Here is a 12,123-nt window from a genome sequence, read left to right as displayed (position 1 = left end):
CATCGTTGGTAACTTCTCGATAGAGTTCCATCAAAGCTTTGGGGCGGTTCTCGATCTTCTTCGATGTACCTATAGGAGTAATGTCCAATGCAGCACAAAAATTCCTCAACTTCATAGTAATAGGCATGTCATAAATCTTAAATTTAGCTGATGGTGTGAAAGGTGAGTTGTTGAATTTAAAACTTTCAACAAAGATTTTAGTTAGCCTATAAAATTGATCACTCTCATCTTCCATATAGGTGGATAAGCCCACACTATTAATGAGAAACAAGAAGTCATCAAGTAGCCCTGCATTACGCAAAAAGTCAATGCATGGAAAGGATGAAGCATTAGGAATCCCGTTGTCCTCATCATCTTCAAAGCTAGGTACAATGACATCCTCATCATAGGATCGCCTAACTCGAGTGTCTGCCCTTGAAGGCCTTGCCGCTCTTGTCGTATCCCTCTCGAACACTTCTCCAAAGGTGTGGTTATGCATTTTCCTTTTCTGAAATTTTTCAACAATCATTATAAAAGTTGATTTTGAGAGATATAAATGAGGGAGACTACTATAGGAACTTGATAGAGTACTAAACATGCATCAAAACTAATTTTTACAACTTAGAACAAGCATGCAAACTCACTTAACATGTCACCTACAGCAGCAAAATACTCAAGATATACTCAACCAAACAAGATTATATTTGGATAATCGGAGGAGTCACATACCGGAGAACAAATGCCCCAAATCTCAGCAGCCAAGATGGGCTGAGCAAGGAGATCGAAAATCTCGAGCAAGAACAGCAAGAAACTCAGGTTTGAACAATGGTGGTGTGTTTTCCCATGGAAGAGAGTGGAGTGGTAGGTGGATAAGTGAGTGGAGGGCCAGGTGGGGCCCTCCCCATAGGGTGGCGCGCCCCACATGCTGGCCGCGTCGGCACATGGGGTGCAGCCCTGGGGTGCCCCACTGGTCAGCCCCAGGCACTCCCAGGTTGCAAATTAAAAAATAGGACCAGTGGTATAATTTTTGTAAATTTTTGAAAACTTCAAAAAAAAATGCACATTTATGGGTGTTAAAATAACTGATTCAGGGTAGAAAAAGATTTTTAAAATTTTAAACAACTAAAGTATCTTGCAAAACAAGTAGTATTACATGAAGTAAAACAAGTGCGGAGAAAGAAAGAAATGTTGTTTAGCTCTTCCATGCATTTAAAATGTACTTGTTAACAAGGTTGATCAAGTCTTGCCACCAAATAAATTTTACATGACATAAGGAGAAATAAACCTCAAATCAATCATGTTACCTTATATTGTATTGATATGGACCCAATCATAATATTTTGATATCCTTCTTTAGGCTCATATATAGGACAATCAATAACTCCCACTTTGATAGTTCTCATTGTAGAAATTGTATTAACTCCATATACTTTATCAATCTTCTTTGGAAAATAAACAGTATGCTCCTTGTCATCAACATTGAAAGTAACTTTTCCTTTATTGCAATCAATAACAGCCCCTGCAGTGTTAAGAAAAGGTCTTCCAAGAATAATAGACATATTATCATCTTCGAGCATTTCCAACACAACAAAATCAGTTAATATTAAGCAATTATTAGCAACTTGAACAGGAACATCCTCACATATACCCACAGGAACAACAGTAGATTTATCAGCCATTTACAAAGATATATCAGTTGGTATCAACTTATCTAAATAAAGTCTCTTGTAAAGAGAAAAAGGCATAACACTAACTCCTGCTCCCAAATCACATAGAGCAGTTCTAACGTAATTATTCTTGATGGAACAAGGGATAGTCGGTATACCTGGGTCTCCCAACTTCTTTGGAACCTTGTCATTGAAAGAGTAATTAGCAAGCATAGTGGAAATCTCCGTATTAGGAATTTTCCTTTTGTTAGAGACAATATCTTTACTATTATATTGGAGTTGGTCGTAGGTCGTACAACGCGTTTGGTGAAGGAGATTTGGAGCATCCAAACCGTCCAATCTAACCTCATGTCTCCGCTCAATATCTGACCACTGATTGATTTCTGTGTGAACCACTTCCTCATGCATCGTTAGCGCTAATTAAGGCGCGGGATGATACCACTTGTGATTCTATACCATGCATGCACTCGATCAAGTTGGCTTGCTCCTTTTTATTCGCTCACATCGTCAGCGCTAATTAAGCCCAGCATTCCATTTTTCCTTGCATCGTGGTGGCATAAGTCCCCAATTGAAAAAAAGCAACAAATCGTCCTGATTCCTGTGACATAATTACGGTTTGTTAGGGAAGAAATCAGGTGTGCTTTATTTAGCCTATCCTCTTCCTTGGATCACCGCCGCCGGTGGAACGTCACCCAACCCACCTGCGGTGTGCACTCGGCAGCAGCCACCCCTCTCTGTACCTCCATCTTCCAACAATGCAGAAAGTTGAGGCTTAGGCGGTGCTTCCGGCAGATCTATGGCACCGAAGATCAACTCCAACGAGCAGGCGTCCCGCATCGGGCGGTTTGAAGCTTAGGCTCCGGGGATGCGCGCTCAGGTCGACCAGCATGACGCCATCGCTGAGGACCTCCACGAACACATCAGCACCTCGAGTCCGCGCTCACCACCAAGCGCCTCAGCCGCGCCGGTGAATAAAAGGTAAGTTTCTTTGCTGCAAATTGTTATGTCAAGTGGAATCATCATTCATTTGGGAGATTAGTGGTACCGACGAGTGGATCCCAAGCCACAACTATCGGTCAAATTCTCAACCAAACTGGCCTTTATTTGCGCTGTTACCTCGCGTAGATGTTTAATCATGAGTGATTAGATGCGAATTGTCAGTTTGATATTTCTCTGTCTTTTCCATGCGGATATGTGCAGGAGACTCAGCTAAAAGAGAATGCTGCCGAACATCATGAAGAAGCTGAACAGAGACGCTGCTAAGGCAAATTGCCATATTGTTACATTGCATTCTGGAAGCATAATTAAAGAGATAAGTGTCTTCTTTTCCGATATATAAATCTTAATTTATCGATGTACCACTTACTGAATATTCTTGAGGTCACTTATGCGGTGTTTAGTCAGTTTTTATCCTTTCTCATTCTTGAAAGCATAAGTCGTGAAACCATCCTAAGTTCATGCCTGTGATTGCAAATTATATGCAAGTGAACTAACTCTTTGGTATGAAGAAGTTATCTTGTGTCTGCCACTGGAGCCTGTATAAAGTTTTTCCTTGTTACTATTTCAGACCGTAAAAAACATTTAAGATGCTGGTCGATCTTCCTCAAGGCAGCCGTCGACATCTACAGTAAGAGAAACCCGGCACCGCATGTCGTATCTCTTTGTTTCTTGTTTATCAATTTGAAGTTCACAAAACTCGCAATTACAACCTCTATTTGGTTTGATTAGAAACATACAGGAATTTCACGAGCATGCTCCAGCAATATCAGAGATCGAACAAGATCATGTTTTGCATTCACATTTTTTCTTCTCGTGTCTTATGCTTCAGTAAAAATAACTTTAGAATGCTAGCTCGCCGGAAAAACATTGTTTTCTAAATAGCACAACTTGAGACTAACATAAATGCAAAAAAAAGGAGATGAATATCTTGTATAATTTTTTTATTGCATCTTAGATTTATGAAGCATTATTGTTCATACAGTTATATTTTAGTAGTACAGCTTGACATATGCTGCAATATTTCGATAGTGGTGTTAATACTGTCCATGTCAACAGTCTCATACAAGTTTTGTAAAAAACACTTTTCTTTGTACTCTCCTTCTACGCTGTTGATCTTAAGATCAATGTTAGACTGGAAAATGGGCACATGCCTAGACATTTACTTTGCATCAGATAGAGCGACACTCTATTCAGCAATAGCTTACCAGGCATGTTTCTGCATTACTTTGTTGAGTTTCAGCTTTCGTCATGATCCTCACTTGTTGTCCTTAATCCGTTCAAATAAATGCTTGTTTTTTCGGTTAAGTAAAGTCATGATGAAATTTAATCAGCTATTGATGAAGCTTTAACACTATTATCATCCCCATTTCAAAGATATGATACTTCCGGACTGAAGATTTTTAATACTAGATTGGGGTAGCAAATTAGTAAAGTTCTTGATTGAAAAGCTTGCAGTATGGATTCTTAATTCTTTTCATGCACAGTTTGTGACAGGTTTTTATCTGTGAGCATATTATTTCATTAATGAAGTAACATAAAAAAATATAGGTCTTTAAGGTTAGTACAGTTACTATTCTCGAATGAAATGAAGGAATATACTAAGTACAAGTGTAGGGCAGTCTGGTGCCTGAAGCTCCCACTTTGCGCGGGTCCGGGAAAGGGTCAGACCACATTGGATCAGTGTACTATAAGTGGGAGTGTAGAAATGTGTTAATTTTGAATCAGTTTCGAAAGCTTTCACCTATTTTATTATTTTTACCTGGTGTGTTCAGTAAGATGGTGATATATAATGGATCTCTGTGCTCAGCAGGTTCTGTGTGTATTCTTTTTTTTTGTCAACAAAGATATGTACCCATGATTAGAATTTATATATGCACTTATCTTTTCTTTTCACACAAATTTAGAGTTGGGTGCATGTTCAATTTTTTCAGTTGACCTGTTATTCAAAGTTAACCTAAACTTTCTGAAACAGTTCTGAAGAAAAAAGAATGTGTATGTCCACTTTTTAGTTCTTCTCTCAGTTGAACAACTAGGGTTACCATTTTTTGTTTCTGCCTTTTTGAGCATGGATACAACAATTCCCGGACATGGATAAGTTGATCGTTGGTATCAAATGGATGCTAACATAGAGAGACAAATGTATGTTAGGAAGGAGGAGGCATATCTACCCTAGGTCAAGTTCAGCGGTGGTATGTGGCCGTCTTAGGGCATGTACAATGGTTATATCTTAGCATTTCCACCTACAATAATTGATGATGTGGAGGAGAGAGAAATAGGAAAAAGATGTTTTTCTTCTCAGCTAAGAGATCATCTTTTAGCTACAATTTGTCTCACCACTTTTTAAGAAATATCTCATTACTAGAGATAAGACGAAAAAATAATCTATTGTACATCATGTTTTCTCGTTATATCTAGATTACCTGGCGGGACTAAGATAAGACAGTCTTATCAACCATTGTTCATGCCCTTATCGCCGATGTGATGACCACATCTGATGGCCACTCAAATCCATTCATGGATATGCTTGTCGTCGGTGAGCAACACTTCTTTTTTGAGGTTAAACGCGAGCAACACTTGATGCAACCGGAAGTTTGGCCGACGGTCTTGATGTTGAGGGTGAAGGTTGCATAGCAAAGGCTCCACATGTATATCTTTTTGATCCGTGTAAATACTATTTTGACTATATATTTGAGTTATCAAGGGAGATAATCCTTCTAAATTTATTTACCCCGTCGCTTCGACATTAGTTAATGTCAAGTTTTCTATAGACCAAATGTTTATCAAAAAATATCAACATTCTTGATTGCAAATTTACATAATATAAATATCCATTTCTAAGATAATTATAATTTTATATTCTAGATATTATAATTTTTAGTCAAACTTTGTAAAGCTTTACTTTGACTAAACCTAAAACGTAGGGTAATTGTGAAAAGAGGGCATGATGTTATTACAACTCTAGGCACTCTGTTGAACACAAATGGATTTTTTCCATCACAAATCTTACCCGCGGTCACGTATTTTTAGAGATATCTGCCACTTCTGAAAATAACATTCTTTCGTTACTTATGCACATCATTTTTTTCTACAAACACGTCTTATTGAGATTATTGGCAAAAAAAGACATTTGTTTGTTGTGTAGTGTTTAGCACGTATCCTGATTTGGGTGGGTTCCGTCGAATTGTTATAATACTAAGAATAATAACTGTTGGAGTAAAAATATAGACAGAAAAAACTTGAATATCCGTAGCAACGCACGGGCATCCAACTAGTCTTTCATATACTTTGAATAAGGAGGCAATTTAATAGCATCAGTCAAAGGAATTTGCAACAACAAAGATTTCATCCAATCACAAAATTTATTATAGTGTTCTTCCTCCTTTGATTTTAGTTTCTTAACAGGAAAAGGCATTTGCTTTTGAACCCAAGGTTCTCTTTCATTACCATGTTTCTTAGCAATGAAATCTTCTATAGTATACTTTTTTATTTTTAGCATGCTTTTCAGGTTCATCTTCAACCTCTTCTTTATCAGAAACATCATTCTTATCATTATCTTTATCATGTTCATTACCACTTTCAGTTTCAGCATCAGAAATAGAAATACTATTAGGATCATTAACAGGTTCAGAAGATTCTACAACAGTTTTATGTGTCTTCTTCTTTTTCTTAGAAGGAGCACTAGTTTCTTTAGTTCGTTGAGAATGTTGTTCAACTCTTTTAGGATGCCCCTCAGGATATAGAGGATCCTGAGTAGAAACACCACCTCTAGTTGTTACTTCATAAGCATGTTTTTCTTTAGAAGTATTTTTTAACAAATCATTTTGCACTTTAGTGAGTTGATCAATTTGAGTTTGAACCATATGAAAATGTTTAACAAGCATCTTAACATCATTGGAAGTTCTCTCCATAATATCATGCAATTTACTAATAGCTTGAGAATTTTCCATCAAATGATCCTCTACTCTCATATTAAAGTTATCTTGCTTAACAACATAATTATCAAATTCATCTAAACATTGATCAGGAGGTTTTGAGTAAGGAATATCTTCTTTATCAAAGCGTTGAAGATAATGTACCTCAATTGTGGATGAAGGGAGAGTTATCTTACATAAATCTTCTATGGGAGGTAAATTCTTCACATCTTCAGATTTGATACCTTTCTCTTTAAGAGATTTCTTGGCTTCCTTCATATCTTCATCATTTAATTCAATCATACCCCTCTTCTTCAATATTGGTGTTGGGGTTGGTTCAGGTATAGTCCAATCATCATGATTTTGGCTTATTCTAGCCATTAATTCTTCGACTTCGTCTGGAGTTCTTTTCCTGAAAACACAACCAGCACAACTATCCAGGTATGCCCTAGACTCAATGGTTAGTCCACTATAAAATATATCAAGTAAGTCATACTTTTCCAAATCATGTCCAGGTCGAGCTCTAAGAAGAGAGCAAAACCTTGCCCAAGCTTCAGGCAATTTCTCTCCATCTTCCTGGTCAAAACTATAAATTTTCTACAAAGCAATATGTTGAGCACTAGCAGGAAAATATTTTCGAAAGATAACATCAAGCAAACCACTTGGACTATCAATAGAATCAGGAGGCAAACTATTATACCAAGTTTTAGCATCATCCTTTAATGAGGAAGGAAAATTTTTGGCAACAAAATAAGTACACTTCTTGATATCGTCAGAAAACAAGCTACTCAAAGTAGAAAGCTCAATCATGTGCTCTACAGTACTTTCTTTTTCAGTACCACCAAAAGGTGTTTTCTCAACAATAGATATATGAGATAAATCAAGAGAAAAATCATAATCCTTATCCTTAATGTTTATAGGAGATGTGGCAAATTTAGAATCAGGAGACAGTTTATATCTAACAGCACGTTGTGCAAGAAGCTTTTTAATGTTACTTGCACCAGTAGTAGCATTACATTTGTCAATAAAATCATCATCAAGTTCCACATAATCTTCATCAAGATCATCAATAGAGTGTTCAACAGACTCAGGTGAATTAACAAGTGTAACAGTATTTTCATTAGGAATTTCAGTATTTTCAATTTGTCTAGACCTAGCAATTGTAGCATCTAGAAAAGGACCTAATGAACCATTATCATCAAGAACAGTAGAAACATCATCAAGATTATAAGAGGAATTTTCAGATTCAGCAGAAGTACCAGCATGTGAAGCTTGTGGTGGTGAAACAAGTTGACTTATCATAGATGGTGAATCAAGAGCAGCAGAGGTACTCAGAGTTGTACCTTTCCTTGTAGTGGATGGTAATATGGTGTAATATCCCAGGTAATGGGGTTACAAAAATAGAGGAAACAGATGTGTGCATTGCATTCATGCATAGAAAATCTGGGGAATTTTCGCGCTTTAAAGTAAAACAGTCACAGTAACTGAAGTTTCACTTGACCTTGATGGAATTGAAGTAGATCATCAAGCCCAGTGATATAAACCTCAATGTGACCTTTTTCTAAAACCTTGTTTTGGGTAGAGATGATTTGATCTAAGGGGTTAGATCAAAGAATTAAAACCAACACAAGAACATATTAAACAAGGATCAACTACTTGATCTTATTGAAGATCATAATATGGTATTCCTTGCCATAACATATGAACATCTATTCAATTGGAAATCGAGTAACAATCAAATGGAGAAAACTATTCTTAACTTATCTTTTCCATGTCTTAAACAAATAAATAGTCCTACCATGAACCTCATGGTATTTCTTGAACTAAACTCTTGAACTTAACACCAACAAAATCTTATCATTAAAACCTAGAGATGGGAGAGGTCTATATCATCCAAGAGATAAGAAACAAACTCTAATTTATTAACACTAAAAAGTTGAGCAACTACCTTGAGGTACAATTGAATTCACTTTAAAACTAAATACCAATTATAGCAAAACACAAGGACCTAAGTGCATAAACGCCACACATTCTTATTACAATCATAACTTATTAAATATGTGGAATATTACAAAACTAAATTCGTTTACATTACGAATTATAGTTCAAACTATTTGAATAAAATAAAATATAAGTACTTTGAAACTCATATGATCATGCCTTGGTGAAATCAAACATCATCATTCAAAATTGGGGTATAATTCTTATTCTTGACATTTTGATCCCAATTATAATATAAAATACAATCACATATTATATAGTGACTCACCCACAAGCATAAAATCATTCCCAAGATATTTAGTAGCAAAAGCCACTTGGCTATCCAAAAATAAATCACATGAGAGGATAATCTCAATGCCACATAGGATGAAAATATCTACATAGCTTGAATCCTAAGCTATGCCACCTCATGCTTAAAGGATTGCTATGGATGAGAGCATGACAACCAAGCACCTTACTCATCAAACTAAAACAAGAGTCATCCACCTATGTGTCATGATATTAGAGCATGTCCAAGCCTATAAAAGGAACCCTCTACCTCATTCATCTCATCATCTTGCACCATGATGCAAGAAGACCAACACATTGAGCTACTCCATAAAATAGTTAGGATCAAGATGAAGCAGCTAGGAGGTGGAGGCATGCCACAAGATGCAGGTTTATCAGAATTCCTGAAGAACAAGCTACAAAAGATAGCAAAGGTAGAATTCTTAGGCAGACCACATGCTTAGATAATCATATCATCATTCCTTGAGTAGAACCCTAGAATAATCCATTCCAAAATAAGAATTGGGAGTAGAAGACATTGAGAATACGTTGCTAATGATAATTCCATGATCATGCTTGGGAGAAATAGAAGAATAAGCCATAAGTTAAATCCTAATAGGATAAGTAGATATCATTCACCACATTAAATTATAAGGAGATCAATAGTAAGCAACCCCAGGCTTATATTCCAACCTTAACTTGTGAATCACTTGGATGATCATAACCATAAACCTAGTTCACATTTGAGTTCCAAACCACATGCCATTAGGTGATTATAATTAGGACCCCAGAATTGCTCTTTTGCTAAGTTCTATGCTTCCCTAATTAAACCTAAGAGATATCTAGTGCTTGTACTCATAATTAAAACCCATGTGTGATGAATAACCACTCATACCAACCACTTATCATTATCACCCAGACCCAACCATGATGAGAGTAGAATTACTCTAAGTATTTCAAGGTACTAGTAAAATACAATAATAATGCTAACCTTGAGATAGGGCTATAATTAAACCTACAAGGTCTTAATAAATAGAGGATCACATAAAATCATATGCAGGGAACTAAATTCTCAATTAAGAGCTCAAACCCTAATGATAAATTCTAAAATACTTAGAGTAGAAATTATCAACCCTAATAATTCAAAATAGATTTGATTACACAAGAAAAAGGAAATTAAAATGAGAGCATGAATCATGCTTAATTAAAATTTGCAATAAAGGTTCACATATATTAAATGCTCATTCAAAAACAATCCAGTGCTACAATGATCCTTTATTTAGTCCTAATGAAATTAAAATTATCAAATACCTGCAAAACAGAAAAGAATTCAAATCTGAATTCAAAATTGAATTATAAAACAGAAAATGAAAACAGAAAAAGGAAAGAGAGAAGAAAAACCTACCTGGACCTTACCTGCCATCGCAGCCCACGAGCAGCCCAGCACCACAGTCCACCAGTAGCCCAGCAGCATCGGCCCAGGGTCAGCCCAGCATACCGTTTCGCCAAGCCATCGTCTTCTTTCTCCTCCTCGCATGAACGCCACCGAGACGACGTGCAGGACTTCGCCGGCCACCTCACCGTCGTCGATAAGGACGAACGCGGACGCCATCGACCAAGCCAGAGCTGCCCATAACCTCTCTCGCATCCACCTTATCCTGTATCGCCAAGATTCGTGCCCGAATCATGCACCGACATTGTCGTTCATCCCGGCCAGTCATCGCCGTCGAGCTGACGCTCTAAGCCGCGCCATGAGCTATAAAGACTCTCTGAAACTCCCCGGCGAACCCTAGTGCCTCTCCACTCACTCAATCGTCCTCTGAACCTCTCCTTCTCTCACCATTTCCACCTACTGGCCGCCGGAGTCGAGGAAGAACCCGACGGTTGGAGCCACCCCAGCACCCGTGCGGAGGTCCAGGAGATGCGCCTTGTCGAGTAGAGCATCTAGAAGGAAGATAGCATCCGGGGGAGCAGTAAATGATGCCAATTTGGAGATTCCCTTTCGCAGTTCATCTCCTGCGTACAAGCAATTGAGCTCGTCTCCGCCCACGATCATCATCGCCGACCACCTCAACAGAACCAGGGTATGAATACGCACCTGTAGCCCCATAATTTGCATCAAATGGCCACCCGTAGCTTCATTTCGACACTTGGCCGGAGCTGCGCCGCCGCGGACATTATCTCCGGCGATGCTCCGGTGCGTTTCTCGAGAGGCCAACACCACCACAAGGTTTGCCTTGTCGGGTGGGTTCGTTCGAGCCTAGACGCGCATCTGGGGAGGCCGTAAATCGGCGGCGCCGTCCCCAGATGACCACCGGCGTTTAAACGTCGGCGTGGTCAACTCGTCTGGTCAACCTTGACCAGTCGCCGCTGGCGTGGCAACCTACGTGGCCCTGACCCCACGGGTCAGTGACTAGGGTTAGGTTCTGCCACGGTAACAAAATCGTTATTCAATTAAAATTATTCCAGAAAATTGCTGCAACTTCAAATAAATTTAGAAAATCCAATTTAAGTCAGAAAAATATGAATGAGATATTAAAATTCTTAGAAAAGAAAACCCTATCCAATAAAAATATAAAATGAATTTTTTATTTTTAATAAAAATTCAATTATTTAATACTTGTTATTTAAGCCTTTAATTTAAATTCTAAATTTAAGTAAAATTCAATAATTAGTAAAAACTTTTCAAATTAAATAAAAACCAGTACATGAATAAAGAAAACATTAAAAGTAATTTTTCTTTATTTGTTATTTTGTTAAATCCTTATTAGGAGGATTTTAAACCCTAATTAATAATTATCTTAATTATTAATTCATTACAAAAATAATAAAAAGCCAAAATCAATATTATTTTTATTTCTAAGATATTAATAACTTCAACTCTATAATGAAGATATTAATCCAATAATTATAGGGTAATTAAGAAACCCTAGTTCCATTATAAATAAAGTGATAACCTCATCATTTCATGTGGTATTCTAAAACCCTAATTCATTAGGAACCCTAGCTCCACTAATCCAATTGAACCTTAATTTGCTTCTAACCTAAACCCTAGGTTAGATCATGTGATCATGGTACCTTATTACAAATCATAGAACCATAGTAGCAACTAAATACTTGTCTTGAACACATAAAATATAGAAGACCTATCACTAATATATGGGTATCCCATGTGTTCATCCTCATCAGACCTAAATGATCAAATAAGGGCAACCAAATGCAAACCCTAGATCCTATCCTTAGAGATATCAATCTTAAATAACCATGCTTAGCATCACACCATTGTGATGAACTCCAAT

The sequence above is a fragment of the Lolium rigidum genome, chromosome 5 (assembly GCF_022539505.1).
Source record: "Lolium rigidum isolate FL_2022 chromosome 5, APGP_CSIRO_Lrig_0.1, whole genome shotgun sequence".
NCBI lineage: Eukaryota > Viridiplantae > Streptophyta > Magnoliopsida > Poales > Poaceae > Lolium > Lolium rigidum.
The sequence above is the reverse complement of the archived record's forward strand: the minus strand, read 5'-3'. Positions refer to the sequence as shown.